This window comes from Spermophilus citellus (genome assembly GCF_964194105.1).
Source record: "Spermophilus citellus genome assembly, chromosome: 5".
Taxonomy (NCBI): Eukaryota; Metazoa; Chordata; class Mammalia; order Rodentia; family Sciuridae; genus Spermophilus; species Spermophilus citellus.
The window spans coordinates 4,490,916-4,507,318 of NC_138186.1; positions in this window are offsets into that span (position 1 = coordinate 4,490,916).

The following is a 16,403-nucleotide window of genomic DNA, read 5'->3' on the forward strand; positions in this document are numbered from 1 at the left end:
AAAGTAAGAAATGTCAGATTGAAAGAAGAAAGTCCACAGAGAGTCCTGGGCTATATGCTCGGATAGAACCCTCTCGGGAAACATGTGAAAATAAAACCCGTTGGATTGGTTAGAATTGAAAGGGGATTTCTAAAGCCATTTGGCCACGACTCCTTCTACCCAGCCCACAGTAGGACCCGCTTTGTAGTTACTCGCTCTTCTCCTGGCTCATTCCCCACTGATTCTCTTCCATTACTAATCTCTAAGCATCAGCTGGGCCCTACAGAATGCCAGTCTCCGGCATCTCTGATCAGTCTGTCATGCTTTATCTGGGAGCAAGGGCATTCACCAATTCGAAGTCTCAAAATAATAGTGACTAAGGTGTCCCAAAGAAGAGGAATGGTCAGAGTATGAACAAGCCATCAGGACTCACAAAGATGGTGCAGGGGATTGGAATCCAAAGGAAGGTGGCTGGAGGCAGAGAAGCCAGTACAGGGGCCACGTTCCCTGTTAATACAGAGCTCCCACCCCCCCTCCCGGGGGCTCTCAGGAGGCCCGAGGGTGGTGTGTTTGCAGGAATGGCTGTGTGCTCTGAGCACCCTTGCCTAAGCACACAGCCACCCATGTTCAAGTGCTGCGACGTCGCTCTCTTCAGGAGGGACCGGAACGTGAGAGGAACACGGAAGCTCAAAGCAGTTTGAGAACCAAGAACAAACCCGGAGTGGGTTTGCTCCGTTACAGTCAGCAAGGCATCCAGAAGGTCCTGGATGAGCAGGCACTTCCTGCAGAGGCCCCCTCCCCTCCCTGAGCCCCTTCCCATTCATGGCCCCACTCAGCTCCACATGGACAGACAGTGGGTGAGAAGCAGAGAAGTGTCCTGAGGTTCAAAGGGCATGAGCCACACACCCGTGGCCAACGGTCCCCGAGCTCGGGCGTCAGTCCACACCTTGCCAGGTTCAGTCACCAACAGGGGCTCCATGATCTCCTCCTATCTGTGCATCCACCAGCCCCATGAAGCTCCCTTCAGGTAGAAGAGTAAAACGCTGCAGGAGTAAAAGGTGACCTGGAACCCCAGGTGGGTTTCAACAAGGAGAGCGTCCCCAGAAGCTCTCATGTGAGACGGTGCAAGGTTCAGAGGTGGAATGACTGGTTCCGAGAGCCTTGGTCTGGCCAGTGCGTGAGTCTCCTGACAGGGCCTACCTGGGTGGTGGCTTCAGGCAGACGAGCTGTGGCTGGGGGAGGTGGGTCACCAGGGTCAGGCCTCTGGGGTTCGTATTTTGTCCCTGGAGAGTGAGGTTCTCTCTCTGCTTCCTGGTGGCCATGTCCTGAGCGGCTTTCCTCTGCCACACTCTTCCACCACCATGTTCTGCCACACCTCAGGCCTAGAGCCATGGAGTCAGCCGTCTGCGGACTGAGACCTGGAAACCGTGAGCCCCCGATAAACTTTTCCTTCTTTAAAATTATTTTTGTCAGGTCTTTGACTCACTGCAACAAAGCAGCTGAGTGAAACAGAGAGAAACTAACTTTACTGTGAAGGACAAACAACTAGGAATAGGGAAAAGTCTGGGTGGCAAATCTACAAACAGTGAGATTCAGGAAATCAAGTGAAGAAAGAGCAAAAGAGCAGATGAAAAACACTAGAATAAAAGTGACTTGTTTTCTGGAGCCTGGAGGAGATTCTAAGTCACCTCTGGTTTGAGCAAAGCAGATGGAGCCGATTCAGCCACAAACCTGCAGGTGAAGAGGTGCTGTCCGGATTCCCGAAGGACAGTCCAGGGCCGGTGGTGTCCCGAGAACTCCTCCCAACACACGTCCTTAGGCCCCTTCCCTCAGCCCCACTGCGTCACAGAAGTCTGCAGTCACCCAGCCCTCCAGGTGGTCCTCACAGCCACCGAGACAGAGCCTTCCATTGAAGGAGGCCCAGGAAGACAGCACCTGCTAAGGAGCAGGAAGAGAGCAAAGCAGGAAACCAAAAGACTGAGAAAAACAAAATGAGACCACTAGAAAATAAAGGACAACGTGAAAGGGAACAGAAAGAGACTGACACTATGTGGGAAAGAAGAAGACCCCAAACCTTGCTTCCGTCTGGCAAAGACAGACCCTCCCAGCTCAGGACCATTTGTACTCTTTTCTTAGAGACCACTTACTGCAACTGATCCCTTTAACACAGAGTGACACTGAGAATCCAAATCATATGACCAGAGACTTTGTTTCTAAACCAATAATTAATGAGAACACTTCTGTGACATGATTAGATTTATTAACTAAGTTATTTAAAATAATATACAGCCAGGCACAGAGGCACAGGCCTGTAATCCTAGTAGTTCTGGAGGCTGAGACAGGAGGATGGCGAGTTCAAAGTCAGCCTCCCGTGCTCTTTGCAGATACATATTTCAAGGGATCATCAGTCTGGTTGGTAAAATGAATTAAGAATCATCTGGAAACCTGAGCTTTCTCTTTCACTCTAATTTTAAAAGTGTTAGATTCTCTCCAGGCTTAGGGCTTATTTACCTGAGAGGAGAACAATACTGCAAACCTAGTATGTGAAAACCACCCCGTCAGATACAGCTTCCACCAGGCCTCCTGTCACTAACACTGAGTGACGGCTCTCATGGCCCAGGACTCCCACACAACCCATTTGGCCTCACTACCATCAAGCTCAGTCCTGATTTTCCCAGCTATCTCCTCACTGTGCACTCAGCGGACGTTCGAGCTTGTGTTTCTGCTCCCTTCAATTATTCTGTGGATTCTGAAGCACAGACGAGATGGAGCAGTCACAGCCCTGGTGTGTCCGGCCTGTGGCGAAGCTCACAGTTCACACCCTTGCCCATTTCCTGCCCTTCCTGTACAGAGAGGGAACTTGTCTGCAGTTCAGCCCTGGTTCCTTGCTGTGAGGCCGAGTGCAGCAAAAACACTTTTTTTTTTTCTTTTGCCATGTTGGAGACCAGACCCAGGCCTTCTGCAGGCTAGCAGTGCTCCACCACTGAGCCAAACCCTCTCTTTAAAAAAAAAAAATGTTACTGCTACCCAAAGACTTTTAAAACTGGACACATTAACGGGGCACCGTGGAGTGCTCCGCACACTGAGCATGGTTTAGATCAGGGAAACATGTTTATCTCCTCAAACGCTTAGCATGGCTTTGTTGAAGAAAATTTCAAAATCCTTTCTTCTAGCCTCTTGGGATGTACAGTAGGTGACTGTGGTCTGTGTTCTCTGAGCCTGTGCCGGGCAGATTCTCGCTGTGTCTTAGTACCCACTCACCAGCCCCTCACCAGCTCCCATCCCGCAGCCCTCCCCAGACCCTGGAAACCACCATTCTGCTCTCAACTTCTTCAAGATCAACTTTTTGTTTTCTTTTTAGATTCTGCATAGGAGTCGGGCCAAGCACTCCTTGTCCTTCTGGGCCGGACTCCTTCACCTAACAGGATGTTCTCCAGTTCCCTCCATGTCATCACAGATAGCAGGATTTCATTCTCTTATGGCTGAACAGTTTCCCACTGTTGTACATGTACCATGCACACCGGTGTCTTCACCTTCTCTTTTTCCTTTTTTCACAAAGGATAAAAAAAAATAATTCAAGTTATTTTAAAGGAAAGGCAAAATTCTTATGAGATGGTAAAATTATCTGCCCAAGTCGGAGTAGCATGTAGCCAGGCCTCAGGAAATAGACCTCTCTCAACTAGAATTCTTTCGCTCATTTGTTTATTTGTTTGTTTGTTTGTTTTGCTGTCCTGAGGATTGAACCCAGGGGTGCTCTACCACTGAGCCTTACCCCAGCCCTTTTCTTTTTTCCTAATTTATTTATTGAGGCATCATACCTGCACATAGGGATGGGATCTGCCGTTACATACGCACTGTATTCCACCCTTTCCCCCTCCCTTCTGCTGGTCCCTCTCCTCGACTGATCCCCCCTGGATTTTCATGAGGCCCACCCCCACCTTTCTTTCCCTTTTCCTCTCTAGCTTCCACATCTAAGAGAGAACACAGGACCCCTGACCTTCTGAGTTTGGCTTGTTTCACTTAACATGATGGTCGCCAGTTCTCTCCATTTTCCTACAAATGACATGATTTCATTTTTTATATATGTCCGAGTAAAACTCCACTGTATATATATACACCACCTTCCCTTTAGCCATCCACCTGTTGATGGCACCCAGTTCAGTTGCACAGCTTGGCTGTTGTGAATTGTGCTGCTACAAACATAGCATGATCCACTGCAGCATGCTGACACCCAGGAGTCCCACCGTGGGTCACGTGGTGCTTCGCGCCTCGTCTTCTGAGGATCCCCGTGCTGATCTCCACAGTGTGCACCTCACTTCCTTTATCCACTCGTCAGTTGACGGACACCCAGGCTGTCCCACTTGTCAGCTCTGGGGAGTAGCACTGCGTGAACACGGGAGCCCGGATCTCCTCCACACCCTGATTGCATTCCTCTGGATATTGGCCCCTTAGTGGGATTGCTGGTCATAGGGTAGCTCCACTTTTAGCTTTCTGAGGAATCTGCACATTGTTTTCCATCCTGATGGTGCAGATTTACATTCTCACCAACAGTATCCTCACCAGGATGGGCCCACAGTGGTCACAGTGTGTGATCCTTCTGCATATTGCTCAGACCGATCTGCTCTTCTGAAGGGCTTCTGTAGCTCTGCCAGTGAGATTGTCCTTTTCTGAAGAAAGGAATAAATACGTAAGTAGAGGGTGCTTCCATCGAGGTCATTCTGGCTCAACAAAATGAGTTAGAAAGTATTTTCTGCCAATTGTCCAGAGGAGTTGGTGTGGGGTTGGTATTGTGTCTGTCTTCACTGTTTGAATGGCTTGACCAGCAAACCAGCCGGGCCTGGGTTTCCTTTGTGAGGAGAACGTTAACCATAAATCCAACATACAAAGCTATTGGCGCCACCTATTTTTTGTGTGTATAACCTTATGTCTGTCTGTCTGTCTCTCTCTCTTTCTCTCTCACTGTATTTCAAGCGGTTTGTATGTTTGTCACAGGAGAGAATTGGCATAAACCTGCTGATAATATTTCCTTATCTGTCTATCATTTTTAGGTCACATGGTCATGCTTTCTTCTTCACTTTTGGTTTTGATAATTTGTGTTTTTCTTTTTTCTAGATTATCGGGGTAGAAGTCTAATAAGTTTTATTAATTTTTTTCAAAAGACCAAATTTTGGTTGTTTTGACTTTGTTTTTCCATTGTCTATTAAATTAACTGATTTTAATATCCTCTGTTTACTTTCAGCTTGATTTATTATTTTAACCTTTTTAATGCATTGGATATATTTAACACTCAATATATGGTCGATTTGGTGAATGCTCTACATGTGCCTTGAAAGTGTCAGAACTCTGCTGTTCATGGTGAAATGATCTTCCAGCCAGTTGGGTCACACTGGGTGATGGTGGTGACACACTGTTGTATAGCCTTACTAATTCTCTATGTACTTTTCTTATCAGTTCTTACTAATTCTGTGTACTTTCTTATCAGTTACTTAAAGCAGAGCATTGACTCTATTTCATCTTTTAGAAATCTTCACCGTATCATGTACTTCGAAAGTGTATGCACACTTAGGATTCTTTCATCTTCTAGAATTGATTACTGTATAATTAAGGAATGGCCCTCTTTATTACTGGTGATTTTTCTTGTTCTAAAATGTATTTCATATGATGTTAAAATACTCACTCTGTATTAAATTTGATTCATGTTTAGATGGGCTCTGTTTGTACACCCTTTTACCTTTAACCCTTCTGTGTTTATATTTAAGGTGAGTGTTTTTAGACTGCATACAAAGGGGACTTGCTTGCTTTTATTTTCCCCAGTTGGACAATCTCTGCCATTTAACTGACATGTTTCAACCATTTATATGTAGTGGAATTACGAATAATGGCTGAGTGTAATCTAGCACCTCGCTCTTTGTTTTCAACTTCTCCCATATGTTTTTTTTTTCCCCTTTCCCTGTCTCCTTTTGGGATAGTGGAGGTTGTTTTGTTAATTCTTATCCCATATTATCTCCTCTGCTATTCATTAAATCTATTGTGTTTAATTTTGATGGATTGCTTTAGTATTTGCAATATATTTTAGTATTTGAATATATTTATCTTATACTCGATCTTCAAATATGACATTACTCACATATAAGAAGCTTATGACAATATGTTCTATTTTCAACCTCTTAGTCTTTGTTGTAGAACTTATTGTAGATTATATATTTTCCTCTAGAAAATCATTATTAAAGAAAATTTACCTGTAGATAAATGTCTGTAGTACTTCCCTACACATCAACCATCCCACTTCTCCTCATATCTGTGTAATCATAAATTTCTAATTATTGTGATTTTCCTTCTATGTATGGAACTTCCTGCAGCATCTCTTGTAAGCAGGTATGAAAAAAATCATCTAAAAATATTTTTACTGTATTTTGAGTATCAATTTGACACTTTATATCTTGTTTTCTTTCAATAACTTAAAGCTGTCACATCATTTTTTCTGGACTTGCATAGTTTATGATAGAGGCCTGCTATGATCTCATATTTTTCTCTCCGTATGTAATGTAATTTATTTCGGCTAGATTTAAGGTTTTACACTTATTGCTCTTCTGTACAAGTTGGTTGTAATGTATATTTGTCTGTGTTTTTTTAAAAATATTTGCTCTATATTTCTCAAGTTTCTGGAATGGGAGACCTTATCGTTCTCATTAACTTGGAAAATTCATATAATTTCTTCAAATATTGTTTAACTCTCCACACATATCATCTGCTTTTATTTGCACCCAGTGTATATTTCAACTCAGATATGGTATTTCTCATCTCTAGAAGTCACATTTGCATTTGTTTTATTATCTTCCATTTCCACCTCATGTGTTCCTATTTTCCTTATATATCATGTGCTTTTGAAACATCTTTATGATAGATGTTTTAATGTCCTTTTCTATTGTGTTTTTCATTTCTTTAATTTCTGACCTATGTTCCTTGACTTGTCATCTTTAGGTGGTGAGGTACATGGTCTGCTCCTTCAAATGTCTGGTGATTTCTTTTTTTTATTAGTTTATTAAAACATTACAATGATCTTGACATATCATATATCATACATTTGATTCAAATGGGGTATGAATTCTTATTTTTCCCACATGTACAAACTGCAGGATCACATTGGTTATACAGCCACATTTACACATACTGCCATACTATGTCTGTTGTATTCTGCTGCCCTCTCTATCCCCTTCTCTCCCCTCCCATCACTTAACTGGAAGTCATTAATTGAGAATATGTTGTGTTTTGAGTGATGGATTTTGTTTTATTTCTTTAAAGAGTGTTGGTCTTTTTTCTTACATGGACTTAAGCTAATTCTGAGCTAATTTGATCCATTGTGAGGTTTTAAACTTTTGAGGAAATACCTATATTAGTTTTATTGTAGTCTAATTTAGCTCCAACTGGAAATTGGAGTTTTTCTAGGATCTACTGAACGTCCAAGGTTTCAATAAGGTGTCAGCATCCTGACTTGAGTTAGAGGAAACACAGAATACTCTCAGCCCTGTGCAAGCTTGGGAATGTTGCCTTACATCTCCAAAGTAACGGTGATTTGTTTGAAGGTTGTTCTAATTAGTCCTGTTTAGTTTCACCTTGGGCAGGTGCAAACCAGTATTCAACCAAAGACTCCAGAGGACCCCGATGCAATTTCTGGAACTTCTCAGCACTGAGCCACACAAATTCTAGACCCTGGAATTTCTGAACTTCAGCGCTGTGACACTCTGCAGGGCCACCAAGCCATGTCTGGGTGGCCTCTGCCACACCCCAGGGCATTTCCCCAGGTCAGAAAGAGCTCATCTCATAGGCATTCAGAAACCTTCCATAAAGATTTATACCCATAGACCAAAAGAAATTGTCTTTTTTCACCACAATAAATACATGCATGAAAATCAGTGGTATCCAAGGTGCTTTGTGGGGGGAACATGGAGACAGGATTTCCATGAACAATCACTTGTAACATTAGAAACTCTCATTAGAAACCTTTGAAAATTCAGTCTCTTGGTTTTCTGATATATCGAATTCACAAATAAGCTTTACCTCGATTAATTCACTAGGGCAGTATGTGAAAACAACACATTACTAAGGGATTTTTCCCAAAGTTTGAAGACTAGTATTAACCTTATTCCACTCATGGGGAAACTGTGGCGCAGAGAGCTAAAGATCTGCCAAAAGTCACAGTCAACAAGCAGAGTCAGAAGCGAGGCTGGTCATTAATTTTTTATCTAAAAGTTGAAAATGCTCACTGGCTATAATCCATATGTGAAAAGTTTCTCAGAATATGTCATTTTACTGAAAGGCTTCCTGTAAACATCCTTTCTCATTAAAAAAAAAAATGGATGATTGTACCTTCCTGATGCCAGGGGTCCTCTACATCCTCAGAGTATGACACACAGAGTTTTGCGTTATGTGTGTTATGTGCCCATTATCTAAGTTTTCAGTTTAAACTTAGGAAAATGCGGTTGCTAAAGTCTTCTTAGGTCCCACAGGTTTGTGAGAAAATGAAACGTTGACCCGAATACCCAGATTTCCCAGGTGTGCCCTGAGACCCGAGTGCTGCAGGTTCCTGGGCCACACCAAGGAGTCCTCATAAGCACCTGAGTGCACTCAGCAGAGACTCAGGTGAGCGTGAGGGTCACGAGGGTCTCTGAACAGAGGACGGGACACAGACTCCGTACTGCTCTCATTCCCGTCTCTCCTGCGTCCCCTCTGGAATGGAACCATCCTATTCCCAGATTTCACACACACACACACACACACACACACACACACACACACACATACACACTCCTCCTTGCTCATCAACTCAGAAGCAGATCACCTGGGAGGAGGAAGAGATCCTCCTCGCACCCTCCTAAGTTGACTGTCCACCAGAAATGCTTTAAGTCAAAGGCTTCAAGTCCATCACTATCATCCGGGAGCAACTGTTCCTCTGAAATTGATCCTCAAGGAGGAAGCATATTTTTTTGAAATCCAACCTGAAGTTCCAACCCATCCCAGAGACTGTGCTGGGCGGTGTCAGCCTCACTGCCCACCCGCAGCAGGAGGACGGCTCCCCTAAAAGCCACAGCTGAAGACCAAACAGAAGCCACCGTCTACTGCAGGGGCAGGTGATTGGAAGCTATCTCCTGTTCATCGTCATCCCATATATCCTCCTGTTTACAAGAATATAAAGTATAGAGGGATTCCACTACAGTGTGGGGCTGAAAAATGTGTTTCAATTCCAACTTTTGCTTCAGTGTTCCAAAATCTATTCTCTTAGTCAAATTTATGAGACCAGACAAATAAAGCCTAGGTGATGTTGATGTTAGGCAAAAGTGTTAAGGCAGAGAATGTTGCTTTAAAAAATTTTCGGAGACAAAGTTTTAAGAAAAAAATAGAATACAAAACATTGAGGGGGTTTTGTTTTGTTTAATTTTTTTTTTTTTGGTTGTAGGTGGACACCATATCTTTATTTATTTATTTTTATTGGTGCTGAGGATTGAACTCAGTGCTCAAACATGCAAGGCCAACAAAACATTGTTTAAGGAACAAGCTTAGTTAGTAATTAAAGAGGAGATCATGTAGACTGTAAAATAATGAACCCAAATCTATCACAATTTCAATATGAAGAAGGCATAAAAATATACAAGACTTCAGTCTACCCCTCTGTCCACAATTATGTAAACCATCATCAGAAGCAAAACCCACATTTAGATTCACAAAGTCGTTTGACTACTAGCGAGGGCCAGAATTATGTATGGGCCCTGAAAGTTCTAGCCAGACCTAACAACTCTGCAGGCATTAGATTGGGCATATGATTTTTTAAAATAGTCCAATAATGGATTATTTTGCAATGAGGCAATATCGATTATATGATTTACTACATGATTAAAAGGGATTTGTTTTGGAAACATAATGACCTTCCTTGTGAGGGACATGCCTAGAAATCTCTGGCTACCCATAATCATTAACAATGTCAAAAATCAGCAATACATTTCAATGCCCATACGTTTTCTGAACACCCATCTGTGGTCACAGACATGTTTAAATTTTCATTATGTCTGAATTTCACACATGCCTTCCTCTTAGGCAGATTCAGTGAACGTCTTCAGCTGCCACTGTCTGAGATCAACTTCAAGTCTGAGAATACTTGATTATGATAAAAAACAATGAACTGCATACTAATCCTAATTTTCAAATTTGCAAATAAGCAGGTATTTTTAATGAATTCCTAATTCTGCTTTAGTTGGAATATATGAAAATATATTAATGTGTTCTTACATGTCCTTTCTTTCTAAACCCTTTAAATATAATTTTACTGAAGTTCTAAAGGTAGATAAGATTTTTCTAGTCCACTGTAACATTTCATTCTCCCCATTTTATTATTTATTCAAATAAAGGCAGAGCTTAGAATTTATAATGGCCAGAAATAGACATATCCTATATGTAATTTTTTAATGTGAAGGAATGATGCTTTGCATTTATCATGCATAATAATCTTAATTCTATTTAAAAGAAGAACTACAGAATTACTGATTTCAGGCGATCAGCACTAATTAAGGAAGCTCTGTTCTCAGAGACTTCAGGTCACTTTAAACAACCCCCTTTCTTTTGACCATTCAAATCTTAGAATTACTCAGTGTGCTCCCCAGTGCCCCAAGACTGCCGCTCAAAGCTAGGTTTTATAGAAGAATGTGCAGCATGTCAAGTGATTCCAAGTGTCAACAGACTTAGGAAGGGCAAATACACAGAATCTAGAGGCAAAACAATAGCCTGACCTTCTCATCCACCTCTCCCCCTCCCCTTTCCTCAGCCACGTATGGTCAGGAAAAGTCAGAGCGCCAGAAGAACAATAAATGAGAAATGACCCTCACCCACTGAGGATTTTCAGGGCCTGATTTCCCAGCCATCCCATCTTATGCATCAAAGAGCAAAGGGTAAAGGAGGCAGGGTAGAGCAAGCAGGAAGAAAGGAAGAGGGAGATTATTCACTGGCCGTTTGAGATCTGGTTACCAGCCCGAAAAACAAGAACAGATGTATTTGCATGATGATAAAATAAAATGCCTTTCAAATAACTTAATCTTCAGGAATATTCTAGTATATACATTTGTTTTTTAATTCCCGAGGGAGAGGCGACAGACTGTGGGATCCTTTGTCCACCCCCGGGTCGAAGGACAGAAGATTCTTTCCCAGGTCTCTGGATGCAAGCTAGTGAGGCACACGTGCCGGGCCAAGAGGATTACGGTATTATCCTGCTATTGTTTTCTGCACTGTATCCACTTCAATCTACAGGAAAATGAAAACAGAAACAGGCCCCAGAGATTATAAACAGGTGGTTGCCACTGGAGTCTGTTCTTCCAGGGTTGATAGAGCCCAGGAAGCAGGCTTATTCCTTCAGGTTCTCCCCCAAACCCCAAATGAATGCAAAAAGAAATGGTGGAGGTAAATTCACCCAAAAGGCAATTACTGTTTTCTCTCTCAGAGGAGAAGGTTGCAGCCAAGCAGACATAAAAGTGTAAAATTTCCATCATAGCTGAAGGGTTCAAAGCCAAGAGGCAAAGAACATGGGCTTTGGAAATGCCCGGGCTTAGTGGTAGGTAATAAAGCACACAGATGCAGCCGCTCAGAGGAAATGAGAATTTAGGGAAAAAGAACAGAGCTCCCACTCCCCCACGCTGGGCTTCCCTGGGACGGACACAGACTTCATTTTCCATTTGGCACAAAAACAACCTGGCCCCGCCCCAGCTGGATCATTCAGAGAGCCCTCAAAGTGTGGTGTCCACAGGGCCCACTTTTGCACTGAACTCAGTGACCCTGGGCCAGCTGTCAAAAGGCTGAGCTTCATCGGGTAGCAGGAGGCCATCAGGGTCAGATATAAAAGCAAGCTGACCGGCTCAGAGGGTTACCATGACGTCAGGCAAGGTCGGCTCACTTTTTCCATTCCAAGCCAGGGCTGGTGGGTAACGGTGATACGGTCATATTAATAACAACTGGGACAACCAACACCTTTCAGGGCAAGGTTTCAGAATGCTTTCCAAGGAAAGCCGCATTCATTATTCCCCAAATGACAGATGAGAGAACTCAGGCAGAGAGGAGGGGGTGATGCTGAACCCAAGAACCGAAGCCCCCTCCCCAGGTTGTGTTCTGGTCTTCAGAGTGTTATTGGGCTCTTTATTGGACTCCTCGGGGGTCACTTGCTAAGACTGACTGCTGCTGCTCAGGAGCAGCAGAGACTGGGCGAGATACTCTGCACCGAGTATTGACTTAAAGCCCTCCTAAGCCATTAGCTTAGCTTCTCAGGTAAACAGGCAGAGGCTGCTTTTACTGTTGATGTTGGGTTTTGTTTTTTGTTTTTTTGTTGTTGTTTTTTTACAAGCATTAAAATCTGCTGCAGATACAGAAGTAAGAACAGTGAGCAGAAATGATTTCTTTTCCCTCGTGTAAAAGTATCCTCACTGACACACTCACCTCAAAGTCAAGGCTTCTCATATTCCCTCGAATAAATTCAAACAATAACTAAAATGTCATGATTGGGGGCTTTTTAAGGGTGGGATTAACCTTTAGAACTTCCCTATCAAGCTATCAAGCCTGTCTATGATTTGTCTCCATCCTGGTCTAAGATGATTCTGGAATCACAGAATGATGTGGGCCTTCTTGTAGGCATTGGGGGAGTGCATCCCCACATTGCCCCTGAGGCCGAGGGAAGCTGTGGTTCGGAGCAGGGACTCAGGAGGAAGGAGAGCTCCACTCTTCAGGAGCTTTCTGACCGTGGCGAGGTCTCAGCTCCCTGCCCAGCCTTCTCCTCTGAAATGTGGAAATGAGAAGAGTCACCTCTCCTGTGACTTTTGAGAAAATGACTGGAGGACTTCAAAGACGGGCCTGGCAGAGTGGGCTGCATACCTGTTAGTCCACCTCGGAGCTTTCCCTGCAGCAAGAAGTCCTAGGCTGGGGCTCCTGCCCGTGAGAGCCGCGCCAGTGGGTAAGTAGAAATGGTCCGCCATGGTGCTGGGGACAATGTGGGGAGGCGTTCCTAAACAGAAGAAGGACTGCAGCAGCCCGGGGAGACTTCCTGGAGGAAAGGAACAGGATTGTCTTCAAAACAGGAATGAACCCTTCCTTTATTTCCATGTCATCCAAAGGCTCTCCTGTAATGGACAGTCACTACAGTGACCCCACTCCTGGGGAGAGCTCCAGGTTCAGAAATGCCTGTACTTCTTTAATGTCAGGGAAAAGAAGAAAACAGAGTCAAGAGACAACCCAACAGTTGATAGGGGTCTGAGGAAAAAGAGTTCCTGGCCTCAGGTGCCCCCTCCTTATTCCAGAGAAGAATGCCAACAGCTACTAATGCTCTCCTGGCATTGCACCTGAGCTCTCCCTCTTTGACTTGGGCCCTGTTCAGTCGACTGAAGGTCCCCTTTTCATTCATCAAGTATGGTTTATTTTTATTTTTATTTTTTTATTTTTTATTTTTTTTTTATTGTTGGTTGTTCAAAACATTACATAGTTCTTGACATATCATGTTTCACACTTTGATTCAAGTGGGTTATGAACTCCCATTTTTACCCCGTATACAGATTGCAGAATCACATCAGTTACACTTCCACTGATTTACATATTGACATACTCATGTCTGTTGTATTCTGTTGCCTTTCCTATCCTCTACTATCCCCCCCTCCCCTCCCCTCCCCTCCGCTCTTCTCTCTCTACCCCCTCTACTGTAATTCATTTCTCCCCCTTGTATTATTTTTCCCTTTCCCCTCACTTCCTCTTGTATGTAATTTTGTATAACCCTGAGGGTCTCCTTGCATTTCCATGCAATTTCCCTTCTCTCTCCCTTTCCCTCCCACCTCTCATCCTTGTTTAATGTTAATCTTCTTCTCATGCTCTTCTTCCCTACTCTGTTCTTAGTTACTCTCCTTATATCAAAGAAGACATTTGGCATTTGTTTTTTAGGGATTGGCTAGCTTCACTTAGCATAATCTGCTCTAATGCCATCCATTTCCCTCCAAATTCTATGATTTTGTCATTTTTTAATGCAGAGTAATACTCCATTGTGTATAAATGCCACATTTTTTTATCCATTCATCTATTGAAGGGCATCTAGGTTGGTTCCACAGTCTTGCTATTGTGAATTGTGCTGCTATGAACATCGATGTAGCAGTGTCCCTGTAGCATGCTCTTTTTAGGTCTTTAGGGAATAGACCAAGAAGGGGAATACCTGGGTCAAATGGTGGTTCCATTCCCAGCTTTCCAAGAAATCTCCATACTGCTTTCCAAATTGGCTGCACCAACTTGCAGTCCCACCAGCAATGTACAAGTGTACCCTTTTCCCCACATCCTTGCCAGCACTTGTTGTTGTTTGACTTCCTAATGGCTGCCAATCTTACTGGAGTGAGATGGTATCTTAGGGTGGTTTTGATTTGCATTTCTCTGACTGCTAGATATGGTGAGCATTTTTTCATGTACTTGTTGATTGATTGTATGTCCTCCTCTGAGAAGTGTCTGTTCAGGTCCTTGGCCCATTTGTTGATTGGGTTATTTGTTATCTTATTGTCTAATTTTTTGAGTTCTTTGTATACTCTGGATATTAGGGCTCTATCTGAAGTGTGAGGAGTAAAGATTTGTTCCCAGGATGTAGGCTCCCTATCTACCTCTCTTATTGTTTCTTTTGCTGAGAAAAAACTTGTTAGTTTGAGTAAGTCCCATTTGTTGATTCTAGTTATTAACTCTTGTGCTATGGGTGTCCTATTGAGGAATTTGGAGCCCGACCCAACAGTATGTAGATTGTAGCCAACTTTTTCTTCTATCAGACGCCGTGTCTCTGATTTGATATCAAGCTCCTTGATCCATTTTGAGTTAACTTTTGTGCATGGTGAGAGAAAGGGATTCAGTTTCATTTTGATGCATATGGATTTCCAGTTTTCCCAGCACCATTTGTTGAAGATGCTATCCTTCCTCCATTGCATGCTTTTAGCCCCTTTATCAAATATAAGATAGTTGTAGTTTGTGGATTGGTTTCTGTGTCCTCTTAAAAAAAAAGTTTTCCTAACAAATCTCTAAGCACTCATTATTGAAGTATTAGGATTTAGAAATAAATAGGATGCATCCCTTAATCCCAAAGTCCTCCTAAACCAGTACATTTTAAGTAGTATGTTAATTTTTTCCCAATTATAAATCCCAATATAATCACTGTGTTAAACTGGGGAACCTAAAACATGTGAAAGAGATTAAAAAGAACTCATAAATCCACCACATGCAAGTAACTCCTTTAGCCACTTCCTTCTGGTCACCCTAGGACAAAAAAAGAAACTCCCATGTAGCATAATCATGACTAAAGTATATGCACACTTTTAAAGTCGACCTTTTCCATCTTTATGGTAAACCATTTCCGAGCCATTAGAACTTCTTTGAAGGCATCATTCTGTTGCATACTATGCCTTCCTAAGGGTATAGCCAATGACTACAATGTTGACATTATATAAAGGTGGAAGTGAACCTGAATTGGTTTTTTTTATTTTTTATTTGCTCTTCTTAGTTATGCATGACAATAGAGTGCATTTTGATGTATCAGACACACAGGGAGCATCCCTTCCCAATCTCGTGGTGGTCCATGATGTGGAGTTACACTGGTCGTTTATTCATATATGGACACGGGATTCATTTTACTGCCTTTCCCTTTCCCATTCTCCCTCTCTTCCCTTCATTTCTTTCTATCTATCTAATCCAGTGGACAAAGAAAATCCTGAGATGCCGACAGCGATCCATCCGCAGGGAAGAAGATGCAGGCTAACGCGCCAGGCAGGACCTCTGGCAGGTGCTGCCTCTCCCCTCTTCTCTGTCTGTCCCTCTACTTTCCTCCTTGGTGAGGGCACTTTGCTGCTGAGACAGCTTCCCACCTTCTGAACATCTGCAGGGAGAAGTCCACAGATAGGTGGCAGCTGGGAAATGCAGTCAGAATCAAGCGTAAGCTTCTCCTATCAGCCTCACAACTTTCTTTAACAGGAACAAGGGGGAAGGGTGAGCCCTGCATGGCATGGCCCTGCTGGTGGGCATGACACCCCAACTTACATGGCTCCGGGGTGGCCACTAGTTTTCTTTTAGAGTCATTCCTTCCAAGCTGTGGAATTAAGTGGTTCTACGGAATCAGCTGTCAAACTTGGCCCTAGAGTCACACTCCCGTGCCCAGGAAGGCAGGCCCATGCCCCAGGAGTAGGACGGAGAAAACTTTCCCCACCACCAAGAAGAGCGGGTGGTGCCCCCTACCCTGACCTGCCAGCAGTGCTCCTCTGCAAGAACCGAGCGTCCCTCGGTCTTCCATGGCACTTGATTTCTAGACACAATCATGTGGCCATCTGAGTTTCTTTACAGACAAAGGAAAACTTCATTGACACACACTGGCCACCTATTTTCTGATACTTATAGAA